The 20212-nt window shown below is 43.4% G+C and overlaps 1 protein-coding gene across 2 annotated transcripts in view; it reads left to right on the top strand.

Moving 5' to 3' along the window:
• amon (prohormone processing protease amontillado) overlaps nt 1-20212 on the top strand; it is a 202221-nt gene that overhangs the window by 136747 nt on the left and 45262 nt on the right. The window lies entirely within an intron of this gene.

Genomic DNA, 20212 nt, shown 5'->3' with positions numbered 1-20212 from the left:
CGTTACAAAGTATTTAATTGCCACTGTATCTTTACGACACAGTGGGCTTTGCAGCGTAAACATGAGCTTCACTCACTAACAGTGCTCGTTGAATGCGCTGGTACGATGAAACTATATGCGCTGTCGTGGTTCGAGTTTGTAATCTCTGCAGCCAAACCTAGATATGCTAGGGAACACGACTACCTATCACAGATCTAGCGTATTTCGCTCAGCGGGAAGAACTTCTACGACGCGCACCAGCAGCCTGCAAGACTCCCTAATTAAAGGAGTGGGCGACAAGGCTCGCTCGGCCTTGCCGCTTTAATCCAGGCTGCCTGTCGCGAGGGAGTCTGTGCCGCCTTGTGCAAGACTCGTTAACCCGCTCGCCTTCCACCTATAGGCGTTCGTTTTAGTTTGGCCGGGTTTCTTAGAAGCGAGGCGGCAGTCTTCCGTAACCACGCTCTGGGCGCGTCCGTCGGTAGTCCGGGGCTGGGGGGCTTAGATGATGCGTAGTGGGCAACGGTGATAACCCTTGTTCTGGTTTGAGAACCTCGCAAGCCCCCATCGATCACTCACGGGAACAACATTCTGCGTGGATTATCCGAGAGCCAGACCGAAAGTGGGCTTTGAACAAGACTAGCTGGTCGTCCTGTTCTCAGAGACGACCTCGGTTTCACGAGGCGCAGTGATTGACGGGGCTCTGGAGGGACAGGCTGACGATAGGTATTGACTTCGCCAGATAGATAGATAGATAGATAGATAGATAGATAGATAGATAGATAGATAGATAGATAGATAGATAGATAGATAGATAGATAGATAGATAGATAGATAGATAGATAGATAGATAGATAGATAGATAGATAGATAGATAGATAGATAGATAGATAGATAGATAGATAGATAGATAGATAGATAGATAGATAGATAGATAGATAGATAGATAGATAGATAGATAGATAGATAGATAGATAGATAGATAGATAGATAGATAGATAGATAGATAGATAGATAGATAGATAGATAGATAGATAGATAGATAGATAGATAGATAGATAGATAGATAGATAGATAGATAGATAGATAGATAGATAGATAGATAGATAGATAGATAGATAGATAGATAGATAGATAGATAGATAGATAGATAGATAGATAGATAGATAGATAGATAGATAGATAGATAGATAGATAGATAGATAGATAGATAGATAGATAGATAGATAGATAGATAGATAGATAGATAGATAGATAGATAGATAGATTTGTTGAGCCTTTCTGGCAGGTATGGCATTAAGCAACACAAAAATTGTCATGCCTACGCGGCGGTTAACTGCGAAAGAGAGGCACTATTCCAATCACTTATATGTAGGCGCCTTGAATTACTTTGATAACCAGCAGCAGCAAAATGCTTGGCAGTGTTAGCCAGCATTAGGCTCTGCTGCCTTAATGTCTCGATTGCCAAACGTTATCCAGCTTAAAGGAGTACTGAGAAGTATTTAAATACATTCATATTGTTGCTCAGAATAAAAACACTGATGTCGAGAACCCTAGGAAGAGTAATGTAGTGCCTGGGAATGAATCTAATGTATTTTATACTTATAATACAGAGCATCTTAATGCCGCTACCTCAAAACACACCTTTGTTTTCGATATCGAGATGGCGGCTTCTCAGCGACGTTTCATGGCAGTGTGACGTGACCGCGTGACAGCACCTCGTGTCACCTCTGTAGTTTGACCTTTTCTCGTGGTGTACCTAAAGAACTATTAGAGAACAGTTGTTTACTGATCTCGATCCATACAGAGACTTTTGAGATGTTCGCTGCATGCAGGATGCAGAATTCGCAAACTTGGTGCAACTGTCTTGACTTGCCGAAATAATGTTCACTGTGGTGGGGCTAGTTTGCTGATGTGCGGTAAGAAAAAGTTGAAAATCAAAATAAAATATTTTGCACGTGCTCTGGGACTCTAGCGTGTAGAGAGAGTTAACGCTGCATAACAAGAAAACGTAAAGTATACCTTCTACGATGTATCGGAATCAAGTCAGTATTTCTTCAAAGAACATTCGCCAACAGTCTTTGAATGGCGTGTAAGGAGACGCCTTTTCCTATACACAGCACAGAGTTTTCTAAGGTTAACTAGAGGGAACTCTGGCGCTGCGATCGTTCAGTGACCATGGAAATGATGGGTAGTGCCCGGATTTGCCTAGTCTTCGTACTTGCGGGTTTTGAACACACGTGTGGATTTTTTATTGCTGTGTTTTGGTCTCGTTTCGAATGAAAGAATGATCCTTTTTGAACTTCGGTTCCCGATTTGAGTTGGTGAGCCTAAAATGTTAAGGTTGTCAAGAGCAACTGCTGAACGTTTGCTGATTATCGTCTCGTGACAAAGCAGCTCCATGTCACACGAAGTCAAACGGAGCGAGAAATACGAAGTTTAGACAAATCCGTGTACTATCCATCGTTTCCGTGCTAGCTGAAGCACTATGTGCTGTAGCTCCCATAGACACTAGCGCCAGCATTCCCTCTCTTGTATTTGTAGGAAACTCAATGGTATGCAGAGTCCGCGTAGTTGCCATTCGCACATGATTTTAAATCATTAAAAAAAGTTAATTCAGCTCAACCGCTGTGAAACCTGAAACCTAGCAGCGGTGGTGGTGGAGCCTGGCTTGCCGCGGTCTTTTTCACTTCAAAGTAACGTGCAGATGCACATCGAGACTGACTCTATTAAGCCATGTAAAGATTTCGCTTAAAAAAAAATGAAGTATATTTTCGAAATTCCAAAGAGTGTTCAGCAAAAGCTTGTGACCATTCGACTCTGTTATGTTCTTTTTTTTTTGTGCGTTGCATAGCATACACTTTGAAGTTGCAACGAGTCGTCTGACAAAGGAACGTTGCCGCGTGCGCCACAGAGCCATCATGTGATTGCTGAGAGAATGTAAATGGGCGAGGCCACTGCTAGCCCCGTTACAGGGCAGGGATGGAAGGACAGTTGAACGCTGCGAGTTTCGGTCATTAAAGATTTTCTCATTAAAACTATCAGACCTTGCCAAAATCGACATTGCATTGAAGAAAAATATTTTACCCCTATGTGCCACATTTTAAAGACACGAGCTCCTTAGGGTGTTTGACGGTTTACTCGCGCCCAACTGATGAATCGCCAACTCGCCCAATAAGACATATTGTCAGAATTCATAATAATACCTTTTCCAACCAATCATCGAAGCCGTAGCCCTTTTAGTAATCAATTAGAGTTGACGACGTAGCTGAATTCGGTGGCGTCGGGAATAGCAACTTTGGTTGCTTGTCCCACACAACGTGTGCCTTAATTTTGCCCCCGAGTAGATATGTCCTCGTGACGCCATATGCATTTATGTCTCATTCGTTTATCCCGGTTACAGACTGCATCTATCTCGCCCCTGCAAGGTTTGGCAGCTGCGCTACCTTGCGCCTAATGGTTTGCCGTCCAATCAATGCCTCTTGTTCTCAATCAGTGCCCGAAGCGACGCCCAATCAATGTCCTCGATGGAGTGGCACGAAAGGCGAACTCTCAAAGCAACTTCATGATTGGCTGAATGAATGCACGACTGCATACCGCTAATACCTCCCACGTGGAACCAAGTTTCCTCCGTAGGAATCTCCGTCGGCGCCGTCTTGCCAAATGAGAATCGTGACAAGTTTAGTCTCTCCGGATTCTTAGCGTGTGCTCAAAAAAAAAAGAAGAAAGAAGCGCGCCTTCTATACGGAACTCGCCGCTGTGTTGAAAGTAAGTTCTTCTCTCTCTTGGCTGTTCATTGGCGCGTCGGCGAAAACCGCAGGAGCTTGCGCAACCAAATCCACGACGCGAACCTCAACGTTCCCTGTTGGTTTTCTACGGTGACGCCATACTCGCATGTCTCTTTTCGAGAAGAGCGCAGTAATAGGGCTACTTTGATAAGCGGCATAACCTAATTATTGCGTGAATGTACAGATTTATTGATTTATTGATTGATTTATTGGTTGATCGATTGATTCATTGATTGGATTAGTGAAGCTCATAATATTTCATACGTCACTGTTGTTGTCAGAATTACCGAGTGACTGTAGGACAGACCACATTGCATCAATTTTTTTGCCACACCCGGGAGACCATCTTCTTCTAGAAAACGCCATCATGCTGCAGACTTATTGAACATATTATCGCCAACAGCATAACTAAATATTTAAATAAGCATTTTGTGTCAACTAATTGTCAGCATGGGCATAGTAGGGGGCATTAGACTGTCACACAGCTGACCATTGTTGTTGATTCCTCGCGTGAACTCTTGACAAAACGGACAAATCGACATAATTTTTCCAGACTTCCGAAGGGTCTTCGATAATGTCCCTCACGATAAATTAATTTTGAGTCTTCAAAATGCAGGAATTTCACGATTGTTTATTTTTTTGGTTTGGTTCATATTTGTCAAACGGGGATCAATTCGAAGAGATTAATGATGAAAAATCGGGCTTCCTTCCACTCACATTGGGTGTGCCGCAGGACAGTGTCCTCGGCTCTCTTCTTTTTATTATATATATTAACGACATTGTTAACATGGTCGAAGGTGGTGTCCAGATTCGATTGTTCGCTCAAGGTTTCGTGCTTTTTAATGACCTTATTTCCGTTAAAGATCAAGTTAGTTTTTGTAATGATAATAATATTCTTGTAATTAAATAATATTCTTGAACGTTGCATGTGCTAGGGAATGACACTAACCGCAGATAAAAGCGATTGACAAATAATAAATCCCCTTTGCTTCATAAGTATCAATTAGGTTCATCCCACCTGCATGAGCTAGCCCAATACAAGTATCTAGGAGTCACCTTTATAAACACGTTAACGTGAAATGATCACATAAATAATACGTGCACCTCAAGGCTGGATTAGAACTTATGAAATCTATCCATATTGAACCACTCGAGATGAGAAAACAAAAGGAGAGACTAGAATTTCTTAAACTACTTTACACAAACAATACACCGCTGGACTCTTATTTTTATCTATCGCCTCTACGAACTCAGCAACGCGTCACCGTTGACAACATGCACTAACACCTTACTTCGCGAGAACGAACAGATTTAAGATTTTTTTTCCTCGCACAATAACGAAATGGAATGGTATAATCAAATTAACACCATGATGCTGATTATTATTGACTTGTTTTATAGCGTATTGCCAAACATATTGACTCTATTTCTGTATTATTGCCTTCTTTGTTTTGTTTGGTCTGTTAATTGTTTTGCAACATGTTCACCGTTGTGCCATTTTGATGCCTTCCCTGCTTGGACTACGTGTCTACAATATTTGAGAAGTAAATTAAAGTGCACCATACTGCACGTAAGCTGTCGCTTACGTCATACGCAGTTTCCTTTTTGTTTGTTTGTGTCTTTGTTTTTGTTTGTTTGTGTATTTGTTTTTGTTTGCTTAGACTAGATAATTTTTGTTCTCCCCTGTATTTAATTTCATTTCACCTTATTTCCTTAAAGGCCCCTCTAAAGGGTGTTACATAAGGGGTGGATGTGGATAGTTGTAGATGCACAAAAGGTAGATGTATACCCGGCAATTGTACCTAGTTTTCCATTCAGCATTGATAGCGACGGTTCACCAACGTGTGAATTTATGCGACTATAAACTTTTCTTTGTAGTTTGTTAGTAAGTTATGTATCCTTTGTTTGTTTGTTTGTTTGTCTGTTTGTTTGTTTTTTGATTGTTTGTTTGTTTATTTGTTTGTTAGTTTGTTTGTTTGTTTGTTTGTTTGTTTGTTTGTTTGTTTGTTTGTTTGTTTGTTTGTTTGTTTGTTTGTTTGTTTGTAAAGCGACGCTGACTGCTAGACAAGAGAGCACGCATAATTTTCGCTGACAAAACTCTCGCGCATAGAATAACAATTACGTAGTTATCCACTAGTTGCACAGTGACGCGCGCCAATTCGACGTAATGCAAGCTGCCAAGAAAACAAGCGCGCACGGGTAGAAGATTGCATGGGGGGGTCCTAAATTTAATTTCCCCCTCCGCCCGTACCATGGCCGTGCGATCACGATTGGGTTGGTCCCTCGAAACAACCACGATAACAAAAAACACGAATAGAACACGGAGGGTATTATTGCCGTCCCATTACTCAAGGGGTTAGGGAGCCCACAATCGCCGCACAGTGGAAGGTTAGCGCTTTGCGGCCACTAACCAGCGCGCACTGCGGAGTTATCGCCACTAACCTTTAATCCGTGACACGTGGGCCCTGAAACAAAGATCAGCTTACAACGTCGGACGGCTTTATGGCCAAAAAGTTTGCAGCAGAACGGCCGGGCTGCACGCCACTGTTGTCGTGCGTCCATTATTAACGAGGTGCCGTAAATACGACGCCTCAGGCATTACGGGCGAACACACCTCCTCTCTCCCCCCTTCTCCTCCTCTACCGAACGCCCTCTTTCGTGAACAAACACACATTGTCGGCTCCCGCGAAGCTCTTTGTGCATTTATTTTGTTCCTTTTTTTACGCACCCTTAAGGCACCAGTTATGGTACGCGGTCTACGGATATGCCAAACTCACATAGCATAATTTAAAGCAACTCGATATTACATTTCATGAAAGAAAATATTGTTTTGTTTTGCGTAAGTTTCAGTGAATAGTTGTAACTAGCATGTAATTCAGTGTGTTATTGTCCTGTGGTCAATTATGTTAGACATTAATATAAGAAAAATGAAATCACAGGCTCCGAATGTGTACGACGTATCCATATAACAAATTACAACGTACTCGTTATTACACTGCAATAAAGGAAATGAAGCAATTTTTAGTGTAGTGTGTTTGGTGGTTTGGTCATAGATTGTACGAAGCACGTAAATAAATATTGAATCATTGTCTCATCAACCATGTTTTATTTTCGTATTAAAGGAACGGAATGATGGACCCCAAATGGGTGTGCAATTAGTTCTTGGTTGTATGTGTTTCGAGAAAAGAAAAGTAATGAACTTGGTGTTGGTTATAGAACGTGGCCTGTCGAATGACTAGTCGAACATCGCAGAGCCTTCGCCAAAGAATACAGTTGTACGCATCATACTGCGGTAAAATTAACACAAATTGACTGTTCAGAAGGCTGGAATCATCTAATGAGCAATTCATCTTGCTCTTCTTTGGCCACGAGCTGACACAACTAGCGTAAACAAATTTTTTAAACAAACGGTGTCACCACCGCTGAAGTGGATATTCTGAAACCTTAAAACTTGGATGCACAAAATCGTCGAGGACAGGAAGGAACACAGACAGATAGGACAGGTTGCTAACTCTCAACTAAGCTTTGTTCAGAAGGCCCTGCCGCGGTGGTCTAGTGGCTAAGGTACTCGGCTGCTGACCCTTAGGTCGCGGGATTGAATCCCGGCTGTGGCGGCTGTATTTCTGATAGAGGCGGAAATGTTGTAGGCCCATGTGCTCAGATTTGGGCGCACGTTGAAGAACCCCAGGTGGTCGAAATTTTCGGAGCTCTCCACTACGGCGTCTCTCATAACCATATGGTTGTTTCGAGACGTTAAATCCCACATATAAATCAATCAAGCTTTTTTCAGAAGTGCCCCTAAACGCGTGCACAGACGAGTGGTGCACGCAAGTGCAATGCACATCACATGTGACGCTAATCCGGAACGGCAAAGCAACGTATATTCACATCACAACCAAGTCTTTAAGAAGAAAATTCTTTCCTGACTGCGCAGCGCAACAGGAGTGTCACTGATACAATCACCTTTTTTTTTTCTTTTTAATGTGATAGGCATCCATTACTAAGAGCAGCTATTTGGGCGAGGTGGTGTCGCATCTTGGGTTAACACGCTTTTAACCGTACAGTGACGGATTGTACATACACAAACACAACTGCGCAGAACAACAACTTCTGCGCTCTGTGTTTGTGTATGTCCAGTTCATCACTGTGAGGTTAAAAGCGCGTTAACCCAAGATGCATCCATTAGTTCTCTCGCCAGACCATTTCCACTTCTGCCCGGAGTCATAAGATTCCTATTTTCATTCTTTTAAGCTTTGTTCTGGCACCTTTCTTTCTTCCTTTCTTTTTTTCTTTCTTTCTTTCTTTCTATCTTTCTTTCTTTCTATCTATCTTTCTATCTTTCTTTCTTTCTTTCTCTCTTTCTTTCTTTCTTTCTTTCTTTCTTTCAGGACAGGGCGCCCCTTAACCACCGAAAAACGCGATAGTGGCGCCAAACTTCGCATAGTGCACGCGCGAGCACCTTGAATAATGTATGAGTGGTTTGGGCCGAAGCCACAGCGAATCACGATGCAGAAGTATCGCGACTCTTAATTCCCGTGTCTAGAGGATCGGCGATGCAGCTTAGCCTGTTGTAAGCTGGTGATTTCGAACGACTGGTCACGGTAGCTTAGAAACCGCTATACAGCGAAATCCCATGTCAGTGTTTTAACTAGCTCTGCTAAACATGCGCTCTCCTAGGTCCTTTTTTTTTCGCTTTTAGATGCGGAGCATCTTATACTCGCGCCTTGTAGTGCGCCGTCCGCACCGCTTCTCGAACATTCGACAGCTGACGCGCGCGCATGCGCCGTCGCGCCGTCGCCCACTCTTCCACCATCTGTGCATCCCTTCCTCCTCTACACACCGCGCGCGCTTCACTCCTCCACCATCTGTGCACCCTTCCTCCTCTACACACCGCGTTCGACATCTACAATTCTCCTGATTCTCCAGTGGACGCGCATGTGGCGTCGCGCTTCGAGAACATTCAACAGCTGACAGTGCATGCGCCGTCGTGCTGTATATATACTCAAGGTCGGCGCTCGCTCGCTCAGTTGCCGCTCGTCGGTTGGTTTGTACGGCGCGTCGACGTCCAAGGTCGCGGTGAAATGAATTCCAACGAATCCACAAACACAATGATCGACGTCCCTTCGACCAGCGCCGCCCTTTCGCATACGTGTGTACGTGTTCACTCATTTAACACCCCCTCCTACAACCGCGTTAACCAATTTAGCCATCGACCCAAGTAAGTCGCAATTTAACACCCCATTTCACAACCACGTTAACCAATTTAGCCATCGACCCAAGTAAGTCGCACTTTAACACCCCATTAACCAATTATATGGTCCGCATCCTCCTCAGTGTTCCCCCGAGGGAAGCTGCGGGCAATTTTTTTGTCATGTCGTATATGTATTTCTGCTGGCGTTACCAACTTGACGGTGCGTTCCAGCATGATTTCCTGATACAATAGTATAAATTCCACGTCAATTTTTTTGTCTCTTTTCCACCCACTCTCCTTCCTCAACGACAAGTGGCTGGTTAAAAATATCAGCCTTGTCACCATGATCTATCTATCTATCTATCTATCTATCTATCTATCTATCTATCTATCTATCTGTCTACCTACTAGTTTGTGCTCACCAAACCTTTTCGCTAATAAGATTTGCACCGAAATCGTAATGTAGTAACATGACTTTATAGCAACTTTAAATGACAGGTCATCACGTGAAAGTCGTAGCATAAAAATTATAACATGCATATGATGAACTGCACAGTTTAGTGTAATCTAATCCAATCTAGTCTATGCTTTCATGGATTTGAAACTCTAGATGGTCGGATACTTGAATTCCGATGCACGTTAGAGAACCTCTGGTGATCCAAATATGCGGCTCCCTACTATGCGGCGTCCCTCATAATCGCATACGACTTTCGGGATGTAAAGCCCGAATATTCATTACTGTTAGTAATAATATTATATATATGCACCACCTTCTTTATGTCTACGTCAATCCTTATAAGTATTCCTCACTTCTTTCGTAACAAACCAGCAGCGGCTTCCGGCGCGACTCGGGCTCTCGTCCTAATTATACGGCGCTGGCGGTCGAGACCGAGCTTTCGGTAAACAAGGTCTTTTCGTCGAAGCCCCTGGGCGTTAGCGCGGCCGGAGGCGACCTAGCGCACCGAAACCTCTACAAACGGGGGATACACATGCACTGAACGACTGCGGAAAGCCGGCGAAGCCACGAATGGAACGAGCGGAGGCCTTTGCGATGAGGCCGCGAGACCGCAACGCGGTGTACGAAGGGGGGGGGGGGGGGGGTAGCAGTGGTTAACAATTGATCCGCCCTCTATGGGCACACGCGTGGGTTCTGAGATATACGGTCGTACAAAGAGCGGTGCAGGCTGATGAGAAAGTAGTTTGGCGGTGAAACCCATCGACTGGCGCTAACCGGTCTACGTTACTGGGGTGGATGCACGCGATTAGAGTAGAGAGATGGGAGCGAGTTAATTGATAAGCGAAAGGCTGTGAAGTCATAACGCCGCCGCAGTGGTTATGACATCGATTGCCAACCCAAAGGCAGTGGGATTGAATCTCGGCTGCGGGGGCTGCGTTTTCGATGCAGGCGAAAGTGTTTAGGGCCCGTGTACCAAGCCATAAGTGCAGGTTAAAGAACCCCAGGTGGTCGGAATTTCTAGAGCCCTCCCACTCTGGCATTTCTCATAATCAAATCATGGCTTAGAAGACGTTAAACCCCAGATATTATGATTAATATCTGCTTAGCTGCTCTATACTGCGCAATGGATAAAACGAGGTAAAAAAATTCCGAAGTCCTTTCCGTATCGGCTAAATGGGAACAAGTGAAGTTGGGCACGTGCATGTCTGACATATTACCTTTATTGATTAGGGTGAAAGCTTGAGATAGCTCATCAGACACGAAAATTTGCCGGCGTCCCGCTTTGGCGCCGTCAACGCGAGTGATGCGAGAAATCCTCGTCACGCGACGGCGTAACCATATGGCATTATCATGACGTCACATATTACTAAAGCTCGTGGTGTCGTTGTGAAGTCACAGATGCACGACGTGACGTCACATAATGCCATCATAACGTTGCAGTAGCCTGGGGATAGTTGCACTGATCACGAATGCATTTGAAAATCAGGAAAGTGGCCCCGACCCCGGAAACAGTAAAAAAACTTTAACGGCGCTTGAGCTTCGCCTTCAAGAGTATAAGAACTTCAGGATCCTGCCTCGCAATATTGCATGCGTTAAAGGGACACTCAAGAAGAACTTTGACTTGGTTAGATTGAAAAACTGCACTCTGATAACTCCAATGCCATATTTTACACTCTCATACGTTCATTATTAGAAGAACAAAACAAATTATGAAGTTTTATTTTCCAAATTTCGAGCTCAAATTTCCGTGCGTTACGTAGAAAATCTCAAAATGTATTATCCGCATTTTCGTGGCATTGGCTCGATGAAATTTTCTTAAACTCCGTATGCTAAATTTATGGTACGCACAGATTACAATGAATTCCATTTGTATTGATTAGAAGCTACGTAGGACCCAGTTGACGCCTTCAAAATTGCTTACGTCAAGGTGTTTAGTGCAGGAATTTCAAGGTGACGTTACCACTCCCATTTTCTTTTCGCGCGTTTTCCCATTTACCAAGTGTCGGGTAGTGGTGAAAGTGGTATTTTCAGAACTGTGAATTTTTCCTTTACTAATACGCGAAATTTTTCTTTGCTTTTTAGTGTCCCTTCATGGAGACTACTTAAACTACATGACATTCATAAAACGCATCGTTTTTTGAAGCAGTTTCAATCAATGACATGGCTCTGTTGTAGAGCACCTGCTTCCTACGCAGACGGCCTGGATTAGATTCTCACTTTGAACCGAAAATTTATACTAACTCTATTTGCATCCTTCTCGATTTTTCGGTCACTCGCAAAATAATTTTTCGCTCACAACGAGTGACACCGACGCTGGAATTTTAGTGAAACGCGCTTTCTAACTCTCAAAGTGCGTTAACACCACATTAGGTGCAGGGAGCTTTCGGACGGGGCAGGGAGAAATCAATACTTCGACCGAGGAGGACAAAAAAGGTTAAGATGGTTTTTGCCCCGAGTTGTGTTAGGGGAACGCATATTGGTCTGTATAAATTTGTTTTCTCCCCCCGGTGCTACACGAAATGACTTCATCTTGCGTGAAGTTAAAGAGCTATTCGTATTGGAAAATATGTAACTCCTGTTTCAGAAACAGGACCACTTCGCTTACTCCAAGCTTTCCACGCATTGTAAACGCAAGCGCTGGCATTAGGGCGAATGCTTCAGGTCATCTATTTTTCTCCCCCCAACGTTGGAGATGAAGGTTATCAATCAAGTTTAGCTAACGTTTCTCAAAGAAACGATGTTTGTTTTGCGGTACCTTATTCGTGTAATTTGTGTATCTGCTGTTTATAAACCAAAACAGTAACACGCTGTTGAATGCGCTCTTTAAGTTGAACCCAGATAAGTCTGAAAGTTTTCATGGATTCAAGACAAAAAGATATAACGCATTAGTTTTTTTTTTTAAAAAAAAGCAGTACTTCTATACGTTAGCGACGCGTCCATTTTGAACGCCGATGCAGCATTCCAAATTTTTGTAGTTTTTTTACGAATTTGTTCATTACATAAATCTCATAGATATTGATAAATCAATCGAATATAAGCCAGAATATTGTCAATATTGTCATCTACAAGTTTTATTATCAAATCTTGTGTCAGAATTGGTCTCAGTGGAAAGCTAACCATTTTTTGTGGGTGGTTAGATGAGCGGCCACAATTTTCCATGTACTGCTTTATCTTTATTGTTTACTATGCCAACTTTTTTGTAAAATGCGTGTATTTGCGCATGATTTTTAATGTTTAAAAGCAGTTTGTTGGCGTAACGCAAGATTTTCATGTTATAACAAGCATCACAGGGCAGTCGTTGCTAGCACATGGAGCGAATATATTAAACGGTAGAGGATGAAGGGTAAGGGATGTTAACCATACGAAGATAATCGGTTTGCTACCCTACGCGTGGAGAAAAAGATGGGATAAGTTGAAAGAGGGAAAGTAACGAGAAGTCACATCACACAGCACGCACACGTGGTCAGTCACGGTCCATCACTCTGGTGTGCTGCCCGGAATCACTTTCACCACCACTTGCCCAAGACCGTTTTTCTTAAAGGAGCAGTAGTTCCTTCAGCTGCGATGTCTTCTGTCGACGACATGCGGGAATACATTAAACATACATTTGTCTATAGTCGAGGTGCGCTAAAACTGATGCCAGTGACTGTCTCTGAACATTATTTACCTCATATAGTAACATGATAACAAGGAACGTGCTAAACTTATGTAACCTTCCTTATATTACTCTCCAATGATAGTATCGGGACATCCTGCAAAAAATAAGACGTTGTTTTTCGATTTCATAGTTGATGTGCCGAATTTCGGGATTCCACAGCTTTGACTCAATACAAACGTCTGAAAAGAAAAAAAAATCTTATAATAGAATGAATTTAAAACATGCACTAATACCGTATCTCCTAAAGCAAAAACTTCGTCAGACCCCGCACTTTTGTTGGAAGTAAACGAGCGGCTACGAACGCGAGCGGCATTAGAAAATGCGGTGGTCATCTCGAGGCGTTTGTACGCGAAGCACGTGTAGCGATTTAGGCGATGAGAAAACTCCATACGTGCTTTCTGAAAACGGGAGAGGAGCAACTACGCTCCAAGATATCTGCAGCGTTTTAAAACGCACAATAATTTTCTTTAAAAAAAAAAGATATTTGCACTGTTGAGTCAATTCGCTTAAAGGCAAAAAATTAAACTGAATGGCTTTAATGCGTGACATGCAACAGGACAAAGAAGCAGACTTGCACAGACAATTAAACTACGGAGCTATCGTGAAGCAAGCATAAAAATTGTAAAGTATTTGTTATTCCTGCAGTGTCAGTGTGCGCTTAATTTTAAGCGTTATGACCATCGTAACTCAATAGCTGCACGTGGAGCGCATTCGCGAAGTATGAAAGCGTTACGACAATGTGAGCTCCTGCTTAAACGTGCTCCTTGTTTCCTTTTCCTCATCTTTTTTCAGCGTGAGAAAAAGGCTGACTCGCATGTCGTAAATATGAATATGGTGCGTCATAGTGCCGATGGGTGGCTCTGGGTGACGCAACCGAACACCACTTTATATTTTGTTTTTACTGTTAATGCGACAGATCTCGTTATTATGTCTACTTTTTGTTTTTTCTTCACTTGCTGATTCTTGTTCTTGGGTAAACCATTTTTTTTTCTGCACGACTTACAGAAAGGGAGAGGCCGAGTTGGTATAAACGTGATCTCTATAGCAAACAGTTAGAACAGAACCAGTTTCGCTTTGAATGTGTTTATTGTTTCTAGCTTTTTTTCTTAAATACTTCTGGAAGCTTATCTAGATAGCGCTGCTATTTGTAATTAAAACGGTACTGACAATCGAAATCTCCAGGTGAGATTTCTTGAGTCAAATGAACGGTCAAGCCCTCAAAGTTTAGAAAATTTAGTGGCAAGCGTAACTGCGCCCTGAAAAGTAGTTACGGTGTGCTTTTTCTATAATAGAAATCGTTGCTGCTACACCATGATAGCACATATTTTGATGAACTGCGCAGCTATGATGATGTCATTAGGTAACGTTATCACGTCCGGATTTTTTTTTTTTTTTGCGTCGCTCGTGTTGACGGCGCCGACGTTCTTTTTCCACGTTTGACGCAGCATCTAAGGCTGTCATGGAGCTTACCGAAATTACCTAGAGGGTGTTCCGGTGCGCCATCACTCGGCCACCAGGGAAATAATGGGTAGTGCGCGGATTTGCGTAGTCTTCGTGCCTGCGGCTTCAAACGCACTGTGGCTTTGTTTATTGTAACAACAGTACTGAAAGTTGGGCGAGTTGGTACTCATTCATGACTTCTTTGCGCAAACACGTACACGGACACAAGGAAAAGAGGCAAACAACACGGGCGCAAACTTTGTTTATTGCTTTGTTTTGGTTTTGTTTCCAATAAAATAACGGACTGTTACGAAAGTCGTGACGCGATTTGAATCGGTGAGCCTAATATTACCAAGGTGGTGAAGCCTAGCTGCTAATCCTTTCCTGAACTTAGTCTTGCGGCAAAGCGCATTCAGGTAACATGGAGTCAAACGACGCTCAAGAACGAAGACTGGAGCCCCGCCGCGGTGGTCTAGTGGCCAAGGTACTCGGCTGCTGACCCTCAGGTCGCGGGTTCGAATCCCGGCTGCGGCGGCTGCATTTCCGATGGAGGCGAAAATGTTGTAGGCCCGTGTACTCATATTTGGGTGCACGTTAAAGAGCCCCAGGTGGTCTAAATTTCCGGAGCCCTCCACTACGGCGTCTCTCATAATCATATGGAGGTTTTGGGACGTTAGACCCCACATATTAATCAATGAAGACTGGACAAATTTGTGTACTACCCATTATTGCAGCTCCCATGGATGCTAGCACCAGAGTCTCTAATCTACCTATAGGAAACTTCATAATAACTGTACCCGCCATGATGATCTACTGTTTACGCTACTCGACTTATGACCCGCAGGGCACGGGACTGAACGCCACGAAACGATTGCGAAGGTCGCCGTAGTGGAGGGCTCCGGAAATTTCCAAAACCCGGGGTTTTTACCGTGCACCTAAATTTAAGCACACGGTCCTCAACTTTTCCTTTTTTCTTCCGTTGAAAATTACAATTATAAAGACTATCGCAATAAAAGAGTGCCCTGTCGGGAATATACGGCATGCGCTGCTAGAAAGCTAGCCTCATAGTTAAGAAAAGGGCTCTCAATTGAGGATATATTTGACTCGGATCCGTACCAAGCCACCCTTCCGGGCAGCTTCTACCGATTGCAATTAAGACTTCTGGAAGTTCGTGTGTCTTTGCTCTGTCGTCTCTGACGCGAGACTCTACTTGACACTTCCGGTATTTTTCTCTTCTTCTCCGTAAGCACCCAAGCTTTTATATTGGGAAATGCATCCAGGCCTGGTCCTACTGACTCGAATCGAGTCATTAGAAGCAAGCAGTGTTTCTCTATTCTTGTGCCGTGACTCTGGGTCTCAGGTTGGCGACTCTTGGGATCTCATGAAAGCCCATCACGCGACAAAAAAAAAGCAGAGAAAAAATGAAGCTCATTAGTAGACGTCTGTGCTTCTCCGCTGTCTTCGAATTTCTTTCTGTGGTGTTTGTTTTAGTAGCTTTGCCGTTTTCCTACTGTCCTGTCGACTCGGTACAGACTCTGTTCCAGCAAATCTGTGCAACATTCACCGAGCAAAGGATGTGCATAGACAATCGCTGGCCATCGCTCAAGCTCGCACAGACTCCAGACTGGTGGTGGCAGTAAGCGTACAGAATATCGGGAAAGTCCATCGTGGATTAGGGTGACAGAAGAATTCCTCAAATTCTTGAAGACAATAGACTTGCACCAGTGGTTAAAAACCAATGGTTATATTGTAACAGTGAGGTGTGCGTAACTTCGGCGATGTGTGCTCCTCTTCTCACTCTTTCTCTCCATCTCTTTTAAACTTCCCCATCCTTTTTCCCAAGGTAGGGGGTAGCATAGCAATATTTCTAGAACACTGAAATTCCCCGCCTTTCCTCTCTCCCCTGTTCGTTGCTTTCAAGCAAAGTTTAGCGTCAGCTAATGGTCGGTAAAAAATGGCAAGTTTTCAGAGTGGCGGGGAGTTAAAATAAAATGAAGCATCATCAGTGTTATAAACATGTAAGTACAGAGTGTTTATCTTATGTAATTGATAGTCATTCTGTGTTAGGTTAATGGTTCGAACAGCCAGTGTAAAACACGTTTTTTTTTTACCTGCTGGCTTAACGTCACACTTGATGGCTAATAGTGCGCGCTGACTGATGTTACCGGGTTGAAAGGCTCGTAATACTCAACACAGTAGATGGAGGCATAACCACCGCTGTAGCTCTGTTAGTAGAGCATCGGGCGCGTTATTCGAAGGTAGCAGGCTCGGACCATGCCAACGGCAAGTTGTCTTTTCGTCCACATCGTTTCTTAATCATGTCAGAAGTGCCACAGATTTGAATCTCCTTTACTTTCCTCGGCTTTTTTGTGCGTCCGTTTCAACTCTTGAAATACAAAGTTATTCTTTGTTTCGATGGTGCGTGCCAGCTGGCAAATAAATAGTAGTTATTGAAAAACACCGTCTTTGACAAAATATTTCCCTCCGGGATTCCGGCTGTACCTTTAAGGGAGCTGCACGCAATATCGGAAGCTGCGGCTCCGACTCGAGGCGCAAGAAAATATTTCCGAATCTTCTGCAGGGACTCATCTTTTTTTAGTTTATATTTTACTTAGTCATCTCACGTGCCAACTTCTCGGAAGACAGCTCGCGAAAGAATGAGAAAATTTAATTTCTCGGTGAACAGGAGAGCGAAGGCAGATTCGAATGAAAAAGAAATAAAAAATAATTATTCCTGTCTTTATGAAGAGTGCGCAACCTGGCTTTAATGTACTGTAAATTAGCTTCCTCCACTAGAGCTCTTCAAGCTCATCTTATGCAAGTTCCTTGTGAACCTGTTTAAACAGACATCATTTTAAACGATTCCTGGCAGATTCGAATGAAGTCTGAACTTATTCCCAGACATTACCACTACGCGAGTTCGTTTAATTTAATTCGCCGTAATAATGCGAGCAAAGCACTCTTCATAATTGCCTTATCTATTTTAAGCAACGCGTCATTCTGCGTGGTGCACTTTTGACTGAAGAATGAGTCGGGATAAAAGGAGCGCTCAGAAACCTGGTGAATGCACTGAACTTTTCCCAGCCTGTGGTTGACTGTGCAGGTCAAGTCAATTAATTTTCGTCTAAGTGCTTTCGCGCAGCGGCTGGCACAGTATTCATGAAAAATTAACTCGGCTAAATAAAGCTACAGTAAAGCTGTCCTCAAAATCCTAATGAAAAGCTACGTATTATTTTGAATATGTGTATGGCTTCTTTAACATTACTATCCGAATGGAAACTGTGTGTGTGTGTGTGTGTGTGTGTGTGTGTGTGTGTGTGTGTGTGTGTGTGTGTGTGTGTGTGTGTGTGTGTGTGTGTGTGTGTGTGTGTGTGTGTGTGTGTGTGTTGTGTGTGTGTGTGTGTGTGTGTGTGTGTGTGTGTGTGTGTGTGTGTGTGTGTGCGCGTTTACTTCCTCTCTCACACAGTCAGGCTTTGTATGAGTGTGTTCCCCGACCTACTTTCAGAACAGCTTAACAAAGGACGAAGAAATGTGGACGAGTACTAGCGCTAATCTTCGTTGCCTCTCTGTGTGTGTGTGTGTGTGTGTGTGTGTGTGTGTGTGTGTGTGTGTGTGTGTGTGTGTGTGTGTGTGTGTGTGTGTGTGTGTGTGTGTGTGTGTGTGTGTGTGTGTGTGTGTGTGTGTGTGTGTGTGTGTCCATTCAAGTCTGCGTCATTTTTTTCTTTACGTTCCTACCTTTTTTTGGTCTTTCTGTCTTATCTTCTTTTCCTATATCTCTTCCCTTGTCTTCTTCCCCCATCTCCCCCAAGTTTCGTAATTGTGGTGTCCCAGCCCGAGGGACAGTTACTGCGTCACCTAACCCTACTCTTCACACTCTTTTATATCAAGGATCCTCTTTCCGCCCTCCTCCCCAAAAAATCAGGCAGGTGTCGTGCCTTTCTTAGTGGCAGTTGTCAGCCTGCTCTCTACCTCTTTCCATTGTGTCCTTGAGTAAGTGTGTACCTCTATCTAGTAAATAAACAGAAAATCTCGGAATATGCTGGACCTTCACATCCAACAGTAGAGTACGATAGCGCAAGCCAGCCTCATGCTCGTTGCCCTCAACCATGCCGCAATGAAAGGAAGGTTTATGTGCTTAACATTGGCCGTTTCAAGCTATTACAGAATGTCTACTGGATGCAAAACTGCCAATTGCGCACTGCACCACAGTTTTTCCGTTTCGAAGTTCAGGAAGTAACCACAATTCGTCTCTAAGGTGCCACGTTAACTTGCGCAGCTGCACACCTTGTAATGTGCGGGCAGCTTGAAGCTACCTAATTAATGCGCGATTCACTAGTTTGGCACCTGGTGGGATCCTAGGATTCTGCCACCCAATTTTACATGTGTTATGGAGACTCCATCTGTTATATGACATTAATATAGTGTTGTTGTTTAAAAGAACGTGTCAAGCAGTACCGTGGCTCTATAAACTGTGCGTGTCCGCTAACAAGAGCATGTCGACTGGCATATGATGGCATCTGGGTAGCACAAGGTAACGTATGCTATAATAATTTGCAAAACTCGCATGTTGGACAGACATGCGACACCGACGGTATCTTTGCAATCACATTTTGTACAAATGACTGTGCGGCTAAAAGATTTATGAACAACTGGAGTTTTAGCCAGACTGGTATATAGAATTCATGACGCGCCCTGCTCGGATACCCTTTTAAAACAGATTTGTATGGATTTTGTTCTGTAATGCCTATTGTACATTTGTTGAGTTGCTCTTACATAGTTTCTATGCTATATATATATAGCCCTCATTTGTTATAGATACCATGTGAGAGGAGAAAAAACCCCTGTTTGCACGCAAACAGCCTGGATTAAATTCTCACTTTGAACCAAAATTTTTTATTATTTTATTTGTATAGTTTGGTATTTCTTGATAACCGACAAAATTAAACTTTTTGCTTACAATCAATGACACAGACGCAAACGGCGACACCGACACACACACCGGTGCCAGAATTTTTGCGAAACGATCTCTTTAAACTATCGTGTTAAAGTACAATCCATAGTACTAAATATGTTTAAGGTCACTTGTCACTTGTCGATCCAAAAATAAACAACCCTTCTATAGTACTAGCCGTAAATACCGGATCTGCCCTTTGACGTCACCACCGCATTGCCCTCAATTAGGCAGGAAACACTGTGCTCGTACCTCTGCAGTCATCCCTCTATTCGCTAATGTCTTTTCGCAAGAGCTACACCTCAATGCTGGCAACATTGCTTCGCAGCAAACATTGCTTCGCAGCAAAGCGTCCGCGTAGTTCGTCTCGAACAGCAATGGGGGAAAACTGTTTCGTTGTAAGCCGAATCGCTTTAAACATTAAAAGCTCGTTCGGCAGCGCATTGCATCGCAACGGACTATCGTGCATTCCGCTGTCCAGGAGGCAGTATTTTCCTCCATATTACATAATACCCGATGATCGGGGTTGTCCCTGGCCTAATATTAGGTCGCTAGGACCACGACTGGGCTCTGCGGGCAACATATACGCGAACAAATATTCAACCTGATGCGCTCTTAGCTGCTCTTTTACACTACAAAAAAATTATTTCGTTAATTTTTACTCTGAATATGCATGACAGACTGTCGACCTCAAGCAAAGGCAGCCTGCTTAGTCAATTGACGCTGTACCTTCCATTCTGCTAAATTACTT

Source organism: Rhipicephalus microplus, chromosome 8 (genome assembly GCF_043290135.1).
Source record: "Rhipicephalus microplus isolate Deutch F79 chromosome 8, USDA_Rmic, whole genome shotgun sequence".
Classification (NCBI taxonomy): domain Eukaryota; kingdom Metazoa; phylum Arthropoda; class Arachnida; order Ixodida; family Ixodidae; genus Rhipicephalus; species Rhipicephalus microplus.
Note: the sequence above shows the minus strand (reverse complement) of the source record. Positions and strands in the feature narration are given on the sequence as shown.